Raw genomic sequence first — 11,486 nt, forward strand, 5'->3', positions numbered from 1 at the left:
CCCCAAAAAAGAAGCAATTAATCTCTCCTTGCACAAACTGGCTCTACAGAGGCAAGATGTCCACCTCATCTTCACCCTCCGATATATCACCGTGTACATCCCCCTCCTCACAGATTATCAATTCGTCCCCACTGGAATCCACCATCTCAGCTCCCTGTGTACTTTGTGGAGGCAATTGCTGCTGGTCAATGTCTCCGCGGAGGAATTGATTATAATTCATTTTAATGAACATCATCTTCTCCACATTTTCTGGATGTAACCTCGTACGCCGATTGCTGACAAGGTGAGCGGCGGCACTAAACACTCTTTCGGAGTACACACTTGTGGGAGGGCAACTTAGGTAGAATAAAGCCAGTTTGTGCAAGGGCCTCCAAATTGCCTCTTTTTCCTGCCAGTATAAGTACGGACTGTGTGACGTGCCTACTTGGATGCGGTCACTCATATAATCCTCCACCATTCTATCAATGTTGAGAGAATCATATGCAGTGACAGTAGACGACATGTCCGTAATCGTTGTCAGGTCCTTCAGTCCGGACCAGATGTCAGCATCAGCAGTCGCTCCAGACTGCCCTGCATCACCGCCAGCGGGTGGGCTCGGAATTCTGAGCCTTTTCCTCGCACCCCCAGTTGCGGGAGAATGTGAAGGAGGAGATGTTGACAGGTCGCGTTCCGCTTGACTTGACAATTTTGTCACCAGCAGGTCTTTCAACCCCAGCAGACCTGTGTCTGCCGGAAAGAGAGATCCAAGGTAGGCTTTAAATCTAGGATCGAGCACGGTGGCCAAAATGTAGTGCTCTGATTTCAACAGATTGACCACCCGTGAATCCTTGTTAAGCGAATTAAGGGCTGCATCCACAAGTCCCACATGCCTAGCGGAATCGCTCCCTTTTAGCTCCTTCTTCAATGCCTCCAGCTTCTTCTGCAAAAGCCTGATGAGGGGAATGACCTGACTCATGCTGGCAGTGTCTGAACTGACTTCACGTGTGGCAAGTTCAAAGGGCATCAGAACCTTGCACAACGTTGAAATCATTCTCCACTGCACTTGAGACAGGTGCATTCCACCTCCTATATCGTGCTCAATTGTATAGGCTTGAATGGCCTTTTGCTGCTCCTCCAACCTCTGAAGCATATAGAGGGTTGAATTCCACCTCGTTACCACTTCTTGCTTCAGATGATGGCAGGGCAGGTTCAGTAGTTTTTGGTGGTGCTCCAGTCTTCTGTACGTGGTGCCTGTACGCCGAAAGTGTCCCGCAATTTTTCTGGCCACCGACAGCATCTCTTGCACGCCCCTGTCGTTTTTAAAAAAATTCTGCACCACCAAATTCAAGGTATGTGCAAAACATGGGACGTGCTGGAATTTGCCCATATTTAATGCACACACAATATTGCTGGCGTTGTCCGATGCCACAAGTCCACAGGAGAGTCCAATTGGGGTAAGCCATTCCGCGATGATCTTCCTCAGTTGCCGTAAGAGGTTTTCAGCTGTGTGCGTATTCTGGAAAGCGGTGATACAAAGCGTAGCCTGCCTAGGAAAGAGTTGGCGTTTGCGAGATGCTGCTACTGGTGCCGCCGCTACTGTTCTTGCGGCGGGAGTCCATACATCTACCCAGTGGGCTGTCACAGTCATATAGTCCTGACCCTGCCCTGCTCCACTTGTCCACATGTCCGTGGTTAAGTGGACATTGGGTACAACTTCATTTTTTAGGAGACTGGTGAGTATTTTTCTGACGTCCGTGTACATTCTCGGTATCGCCTGCCTAGAGAAGTGGAACCTAGATGGTATTTGGTAACGGGGGCACACTGCCTCAATAAATTGTCTAGTTCCCTGTGAACTAACGGCGGATACCGGACGCACGTCTAACACCAACATAGTTGTCAAGGACTCAGTTATCCGCTTTGCAGTAGGATGACTGCTGTGATATTTCATCTTCCTCGCAAAGGACTGTTGAACAGTCAATTGCTTACTGGAAGTAGTACAAGTGGGCTTACGACTTCCCCTCTGGGATGACCATCGACTCCCAGCGGCAACAACAGCAGCGCCAGCAGCAGTAGGCGTTACACGCAAGGATGCATCGGAGGAATCCCAGGCAGGAGAGGACTCGTCAGACTTGCCAGTGACATGGCCTGCAGGACTATTGGCATTCCTGGGGAAGGAGGAAATTGACACTGAGGGAGTTGGTGGGGTGGTTTGCGTGAGCTTGGTTACAAGAGGAAGGGATTTACTGGTCAGTGGACTGCTTCCGCTGTCACCCAAAGTTTTTGAACTTGTCACTGACTTATTATGAATGCGCTGCAGGTGACGTATAAGGGAGGATGTTCCGAGGTGGTTAACGTCCTTACCCCTACTTATTACAGCTTGACAAAGGGAACACACGGCTTGACACCTGTTGTCCGCATTTCTGGTGAAATACCTCCACACCGAAGAGCTGATTTTTTTTGTATTTTCACCTGGCATGTCAACGGCCATATTCCTCCCACGGACAACAGGTGTCTCCCCGGGTGCCTGACTTAAACAAACCACCTCACCATCAGAATCCTCCTGGTCAATTTCCTCCCCAGCGCCAGCAACACCCATATCCTCCTCATCCTGGTGTACTTCAACACTGACATCTTCAATCTGACTATCTGGAACTGGACTGCGGGTGCTCCTTCCAGCACTTGCAGGGGGCGTGCAAATGGTGGAAGGCGCATGCTCTTCACGTCCAGTGTTGGGAAGGTCAGGCATCGCAACCGACACAATTGGACTCTCCTTGTGGATTTGGGATTTCAAAGAACGCACAGTTCTTTGCGGTGCTTTTGCCAGCTTGAGTCTTTTCAGTTTTCTAGCGAGAGGCTGAGTGCTTCCATCCTCATGTGAAGCTGAACCACTAGCCATGAACATAGGCCAGGGCCTCAGCCGTTCCTTGCCACTCCGTGTGGTAAATGGCATATTGGCAAGTTTACGCTTCTCCTCCGACAATTTTATTTTAGGTTTTGGAGTCCTTTTTTTACTGATATTTGGTGTTTTGGTTTTGACATGCTCTGTACTATGCCATTGGGCATCGGCCTTGGCAGACGACGTTGCTGGCATTTCATCGTCTCGGCCATGACTAGTGGCAGCAGCTTCAGCACGAGGTGGAAGTGGATCTTGATCTTTCCCTAATTTTGGAACCTCAACATTTTTGTTCTCCATATTTTAATAGGCACAACTAAAAGGCACCTCAGGTAAACAATGGAGATGGATGGATTGGATACTTGTATACAATTATGGACGGGCTGCCGAGTGCCGACACAGAGGTAGCCACAGCCGTGAACTACCGCACTGTACTGTGTCTGCTGCTAATATATAGACTGGTTGATAAAGAGATAGTATACTCGTAACTAGTATGTATGTATAAAGAAAGAAAAAAAAACCACGGTTAGGTCACTGGTATATACAATTATGGACGGGCTGCCGAGTGCCGACACAGAGGTAGCCACAGCCGTGAACTACCGCACTGTACTGTGTCTGCTGCTAATATATAGACTGGTTGATAAAGAGATAGTATACTCGTAACTAGTATGTATGTATAAAGAAAGAAAAAAAAACCACGGTTAGGTCACTGGTATATACAATTATGGACGGGCTGCCGAGTGCCGACACAGAGGTAGCCACAGCCGTGAACTACCGCACTGTACTGTGTCTGCTGCTAATATATAGACTGGTTGATAAAGAGATAGTATACTCGTAACTAGTATGTATGTATAAAGAAAGAAAAAAAAACCACGGTTAGGTCACTGGTATATACAATTATGGACGGGCTGCCGAGTGCCGACACAGAGGTAGCCACAGCCGTGAACTACCGCACTGTACTGTGTCTGCTGCTAATATATAGACTGGTTGATAAAGAGATAGTATACTCGTAACTAGTATGTATGTATAAAGAAAGAAAAAAAAACCACGGTTAGGTCACTGGTATATACAATTATGGACGGGCTGCCGAGTGCCGACACAGAGGTAGCCACAGCCGTGAACTACCGCACTGTACTGTGTCTGCTGCTAATATATAGACTGGTTGATAAAGAGATAGTATACTCGTAACTAGTATGTATGTATAAAGAAAGAAAAAAAAACCACGGTTAGGTCACTGGTATATACAATTATGGACGGGCTGCGGAGTGCCGACACAGAGGTAGCCACAGCCGTGAACTACCGCACTGTACTGTGTCTGCTGCTAATATAGACTGGTTGATAAAGAGATAGTATACTACTAATATTATATACTGGTGGTCAGGTCACTGGTCACTAGTCACACTGGCAGTGGCACTCCTGCAGCAAAAGTGTGCACTGTTTAATTTTAATATAATATTATGTACTCCTGGCTCCTGCTATAACCTATAACTGGCACTGCAGTAGTGCTCCCCAGTCTCCCCCACAATTATAAGCTGTGTGAGCTGAGCAGTCAGACAGATATATAATATATATAGATGATGCAGCACACTGGCCTGAGCCTGAGCAGTGCACACAGATATGGTATGTATGTGACTGAGTCACTGTGTGCTGTGTATCGCTTTTTTCAGGCAGAGAACGGATTATAAATAAAAGTGGTGGTCACTGGTCACTATCAGCAAAACTCTGCACTGTACACTACTGAGTACTCCTAATGCTCCCCAAAATTAGTAAATCAAGTGTCTAAACGGAGAGGACGCCAGCCACGTCCTCTCCCTATCAATCTCAATGCACGTGTGAAAATGGCGGCGACGCGCGGCTCCTTATATAGAATCCGAGTCTCGCGATAGAATCCGAGCCTCGCGAGAATCCGACAGCGTCATGATGACGTTCGGGCGCGCTCGGGTTAACCGAGCAAGGCGGGAAGATCCGAGTCGCTCGGACTCGTGAAAAAAAACATGAAGTTCTGGCGGGTTCGGATTCAGAGAAACCGAACCCGCTCATCTCTAATATATATATATATATATATATATATACAGGTTGAGTCTCCCTTATCCAAAATGCTTGGGACCAGAGGTATTTTGGATATGGGATTTTTCCGTATTTTGGAATAATTGCATACCATAATGAGATATCATGGCGATGGGACCTAAATCTAAGCACAGAATGCATTTATGTTACATATACACCATATACACACAGCCTGAAGGTAATTTTATCCAATATTTTTGATAACTTTGTGCATTAAACAAAGTGTGTCTACATTCACACAATTCATTTATGTTTCATATACACCTTATACACACAGCCTGAAGGTCATTTAATACAATATTTTTAATAACTTTGTGTATTAAACAAAGTTTGTGTACATTGAGCCATCAAAAAACAAAGGTTTCAGTATCTCACTCTCACTCAAAAAAGTCCGTATTTCGGAATATTCCGTATTTCGGAATATTTGGATATGGGATACTTAACCTGTATAAGTAAATAATGTGTGTGTGTATATATATATATATATATATATATATATATAATTGGACCCTCATTTTAATTATATCATCGTGCGTATGTACCTGTGCCCTGTTTATCACTATGCACACCATGCACATAAAGATGACCAGAAATGGAGGAGGGTAAGTATTATAAATGGTAACATAGTAACATAGAAACATAGTATTCGAGGTTGAAAAGAGGCAAAATGCCCTTCGCGTTCAACCCGTATTTTGTATTAAGTTGAGTTGATTTTAATGTAAATGTACCTGCTGAAGAATGTTTTATGACTAGTTAACAGCTGCAAATCATGTTACACCCGGATTAACAACTTCAATATTTTAAATGTTGTAACCTTGGATATCCTTTTCAATCAGAAATTCATCCAATCCCCTTTTAAATGCATTTACAGGGGGAGATTCAAATGTTTGAAAAGTTGGTTGTGTGTCTGTTTTTTCCTGTCTGTTAGATAGGAAAAAACATACTCCCAAATGACTTTTCAAACATTTGAATCTCCCCCACTGTGTCCACCATTACCACCTTCCCTGGCAAGGAATTCCAAATCCTTATTGCCCTAACAGTGAAGAACCCTTTCCTCCGTTGCGTGCGTAATTTTCTCTTCTTCAGCCTCAGCGAGGGCCCACGTGTCCTAAACAGAGTTCTTTTCATAAATAATTCCTCTGATAACTCTTTGTAGAGACCCTTTACATATTTGAAGACATTAATAATGTCTCCTATTAGACACCTCTTTTCTAGTGTATACATGTTCAACCTAGAAAGCCTTTCCTTGTAATCCAGTCCCTCAAGCCCTTTAATCAATTTAGTAGCTCGCCTTTGAACCCTTTCGAGTTCACTGATATCTTTTTTATACCGTGGTGCCCAAAACTGAACACAATATTTCAGGTGCGGACGTACCAATGATTTGTACAATAGCAGAATTACATCCTCGTCCCTTGTCTCAATTCCCCGTTTTATGCCCGCTAACACCTTACTTGCCTTCTTTACTGCGCTTTGTCATTGTATATGGTTATTACGTTTATTATCAATGAGTACCCTCAAATCCTTTTCCAAAACTGTTACCCCTAGACTTTCCCCGTTTAATATATAGGATGCAAGTTTGGTTTTAGTCCCGAAATGCATAACCTTGCATTTTTCTATACTGAACCTCATTCTCCATTCTCTGGTACAGTAGAAGAGCAGAGGGTAGGAGGGAGAGGGAGAGTTTTTTATATATATATATATATATATATATACATAGTAAAGCTAAATGTTACTGTACATCTGCATATATATTCCTAAGAAATGCAATGGCAGGGCTTATACCTTTGGCCTTTTACATATTCTCCTACACTTACATTTTCTGTATTATCCACTAGTGATGAGCGGGTTCGGTTCCTCGGAATCCGAACCCCCCCGAACTTCAGCCTTTTTACACGGGTCCGAGGCAGACTCGGATCTTCCCGCCTTGCTCGGTTAACCCGAGCGCGCCCGAACGTCATCATCCCGCTGTCGGATTCTCGCGAGGCTCGGATTCTATCGCGAGACTCGGATTCTATATAAGGAGCCACGCGTCGCCGCCATTTTCACACGTGCATTGAGATTCATAGGAAGAGGACGTGGCTGGCGTCCTCTCCATTTAGATTAGAAGAGAGAGAGTGAGAGTGAGACACTTGATTTACTGGAGCTTAGGAGTACTACTCAGAGAGTGCAGAGTTTACTAGTGACTGACCAGTGACCACCAGTGCAGTTTTATTATATTATTATTTATATAATCCGTTCTCTGCCTGAAAAAAAACCGATACACAGTGACACAGTAACAGTATACCATATCTGTGCTCAGCCTCAGTGTGCTGCATCATCTATGTATATCTGACTGTGCTGAGTGCTCAGTGCTCACACAGCTTAATTGTGGGGGAGACTGGGGAGCAGTAGCAGGAGTACATATTATTTAACAGTGCACACTTTTGCTGCCAGAGTGCCACTGCCAGTGTGACTGACCAGTGACCACTGACCACCAGTATAACTATATTGTGATTGTCTGCCTGAAAAAGTTAAACACTCGTCGTGCGGTGTTTTTATTCTATAAACGCATTCTGCTGACAGTGTCCAGCAGGTCCGTCATTAATTATATAATATATACCTGTCCGGCTGCAGTAGTGATATATATATATATTTTTTATATCATTATCATCCAGTCTATATTTGCAGCAGACGCAGTACGGTAGTCCACGGCTGTAGCTACCTCTGTGTCGGCAGTCGCTCGTCCATCCATAATTGTATACCACCTACCTGTGGTGTTTTTTTTTTCTATCTTCTTGATACTAGTAGCTTACTTTAGGAGTCTGCAGTGCTGCTGACAGTGTCCAGCAGGTCCGTCATTATAATATATACCTGTCCGGCTGCAGTAGTGATATATATATATTTTTTATATCATTATCATCCAGTCTATATTAGCAGCAGACGCAGTACGGTAGTCCACGGCTGTAGCTACCTCTGTGTCGGCAGTCGCTCGTCCATCCATAATTGTATACCACCTACCTGTGGTGTTTTTTTTTTCTTTCTATCTTCTTGATACTAGTAGCTTACTTTAGGAGTCTGCAGTGCTGCTGACAGTGTCCAGCAGGTCCGTCATTATAATATATACCTGTCCGGCTGCAGTAGTGATATATATATATTTTTTACATCATTATCATCCAGTCTATATTAGCAGCAGACGCAGTACGGTAGTCCACGGCTGTAGCTACCTCTGTGTCGGCAGTCGCTCGTCCATCCATAATTATATACCACCTACCTGTGGTGTTTTTTTTTTCTATCTTCTTGATACTAGTAGCTTACTTTAGGAGTCTGCAGTGCTGCTGACAGTGTCCAGCAGGTCCGTCATTATAATATATACCTGTCCGGCTGCAGTAGTGATATATATATATTTTTTATATCATTATCATCCAGTCTATATTAGCAGCAGACGCAGTACGGTAGTCCACGGCTGTAGCTACCTCTGTGTCGGCAGTCGCTCGTGCATCCATAATTGTATACCACCTACCTGTGGTGTTTTTTTTTTTTTCTATCTTCTTGATACTACTAGTAGCTTACTTTAGGAGTCTGCAGTGCTGCTGACAGTGTCCAGCAGGTCCGTCATTATATAATATATACCTGTCCGGCTGCAGTAGTGATATATATATATTTTTTATATCATTATCATCCAGTCTATATTAGCAGCAGACGCAGTACGGTAGTCCACGGCTGTAGCTACCTCTGTGTCGGCAGTCGCTCGTCCATCCATAAGTATACTAGTATCCATCCATCTCCATTGTTTACCTGAGGTGCCTTTTAGTTGTGCCTATTAAAATATGAAGAACAAAAATGTTGAGGTTCCAAAAATAGGGAAAGATCAAGATCGACTTCCACCTCGTGCTGAAGCTGCTGCCACTAGTCATGGCCGAGACGATGAAATGCCATCAACGTCGTCTGCCAAGGCCGATGCCCAATGTCATAGTACAGAGCATGTAAAATCCAAAACACCAAATATCAGTAAAAAAAGGACTCAAAAATCTAAAATAAAATTGTCGGAGGAGAAGCGTAAACTTGCCAATATGCCATTTACCACACGGAGTGGCAAGGAACGGCTGAGGCCCTGGCCTATGTTCATGGCTAGTGGTTCAGCTTCACATGAGGATGGAAGCACTCAGCCTCTCGCTAGAAAAATGAAAAGACTCAAGCTGGCAAAAGCACAGCAAAGAACTGTGCGTTCTTCGAAATCCCAAATCCACAAGGAGAGTCCAATTGTGTCGGTTGCGATGCCTGACCTTTCCAACACTGGACGTGAAGAGCATGCGCCTTCCACCATTTGCATGCCCCCTGCAAGTGCTGGAAGGAGCACCCGCAGTCCAGTTCCTGATAGTCAGATTGAAGATGTCAGTGTTGAAGTACACCAGGATGAGGAGGATATGGGTGTTGCTGGCGCTGGGGAGGAAATTGACCAGGAGGATTCTGATGGTGAGGTGGTTTGTTTAAGTCAGGCACCCGGGGAGACACCTGTTGTCTGTGGGAGGAATATGGCCATTGACATGCCTGGTGAAAATACCAAAAAAATCAGCTCTTCGGTGTGGAAGTATTTCACCAGAAATGCGGACAACAGGTGTCAAGCCGTGTGTTGCCTTAGTCAAGCTGTAATAAGTAGGGGTAAGGACGTTAACCACCTCGGAACATCCTCCCTTATACGTCACCTGCAGCGCATTCATCATAAGTCAGTTACAAGTTCAAAAACTTTGGGCGACAGCGGAAGCAGTCCACTGACCAGTAAATCCCTTCCTCTTGTAACCAAGCTCACACAAACCACCCCACCAACTCCCTCAGTGTCAATTTGCTCCTTACCCAGGAAAGCCAATAGTCCTGCAGGCCATGTCACTGGCAAGTCTGACGAGTCCTCTCCTGCCTGGGATTCCTCCGATGCATCCTTGAGTGTAATGCCTACTGCTGCTGGCGCTGCTGTTGTTGCTGCTGGGAGTCGATCGTCATCCCAGAGGGGAAGTCGGAAGACCACTTGTACTACTTCCAGTAAGCAATTGACTGTCCAACAGTCCTTTGCGAGGAAGATTAAATATCACAGCAGTCATCCTGCTGCAAAGCGGATAACTCAGGCCTTGGCAGCCTGGGTGGTGAAAAACGTGTTTCCAGTATCCACCGTTAATTCACAGGGAACTAGAGAATTGCTTGAGGTACTGTGTCCCCTGTACCAAATACCATTTAGGTTCCACTTCTCTAGGCAGGCGATACCGAAAATGTACACAGATGTCAGAAAAAGACTCACCAGTGTCCTAAAAAATGCAGTTGTACCCAATGTCCACTTAACCACGGACATGTGGACAAGTGGAGCAGGGCAGACTCAGGACTACATGACTGTGACAGCCCACTGGGTAGATGTATTGCCTCCCGCCGCAAGAACAGCAGCGGCGGCACCAGTAGCAGGATCTCTCAAACGCCAGCTCGTTCCTAGGCAGGCTACGCTTTGTATCACCGCTTTCCAGAATACGCACACAGCTGAAAACCTCTTACGGCAACTGAGGAAGATCATCGCAGAATGGCTTACCCCAAATGGACTCTCCTGTGGATTTGTGGCATCGGACAACGCCAGCAATATTGTGTGTGCATTAAATCTGGGCAAATTCCAGCACGTCCCATGTTTTGCACATACCTTGAATTTGGTGGTGCAGAATTATTTAAAAAACGACAGGGGCGTGCAAGAGATGCTGTCGGTGGCCAGAAGAATTGCGGGACACTTTCGGCGTGCAGGCACCGCGTACAGAAGACTGGAGCACCACCAAAAAAACCTGAACCTGCCCTGCCATCATCTGAAGCAAGAGGTGGTAACGAGGTGGAATTCAACCCTCTATATGCTTCAGAGGATGGAGGAGCAGCAAAAGGCCATTCAAGCCTATACATCTGGCCACGATATAGGCAAAGGAGGTGGAATGCACCTGTCTCAAGCGCAGTGGAGAATGATTTCAACGTTGTGCAAGGTTCTGCAACCTTTTGAACTTGCCACACGTGAAGTCAGTTCAGACACTGCCAGCCTGAGTCAGGTCATTCCCCTCATCAGGCTTTTGCAGAAGAAGCTGGAGACATTGAAGGAGGAGCTAACACAGAGCGATTCCGCTAGGCATGTGGGACTTGTGGATGGAGCCCTTAATTCGCTTAACAAGGATTCACGGGTGGTCAATCTGTTGAAATCAGAGTACTACATTTTGGCCACCGTGCTCGATCCTAGATTTAAAACCTACCTTGGATCTCTCTTTCCGGCAGACACAAGTCTGCAGGGGTTCAAAGAAATGCTGGTGAGAAAATTGTCAAGTCAAGCGGAACGCGACCTGTCAACATCTCCTCCTTCACATTCTCCCGCAATTGGGGGTGCGAGGAAAAGGCTCAGAATTCCGAGCCCACCCGCTGGCGGTGATGCAGGGCAGTCTGATGCTGACATCTGGTCCGGACTGAAGGACCTGCCAACGATTACTGACATGTCGTCTACTGTCACTGCATATGATTCTGTCACCATTGAAAGAATGGTGGAGGATTATATGAGTGACCGCATCCA

The sequence above is a fragment of the Pseudophryne corroboree genome, chromosome 2 (assembly GCF_028390025.1).
Source record: "Pseudophryne corroboree isolate aPseCor3 chromosome 2, aPseCor3.hap2, whole genome shotgun sequence".
Lineage (NCBI taxonomy): Eukaryota > Metazoa > Chordata > Amphibia > Anura > Myobatrachidae > Pseudophryne > Pseudophryne corroboree.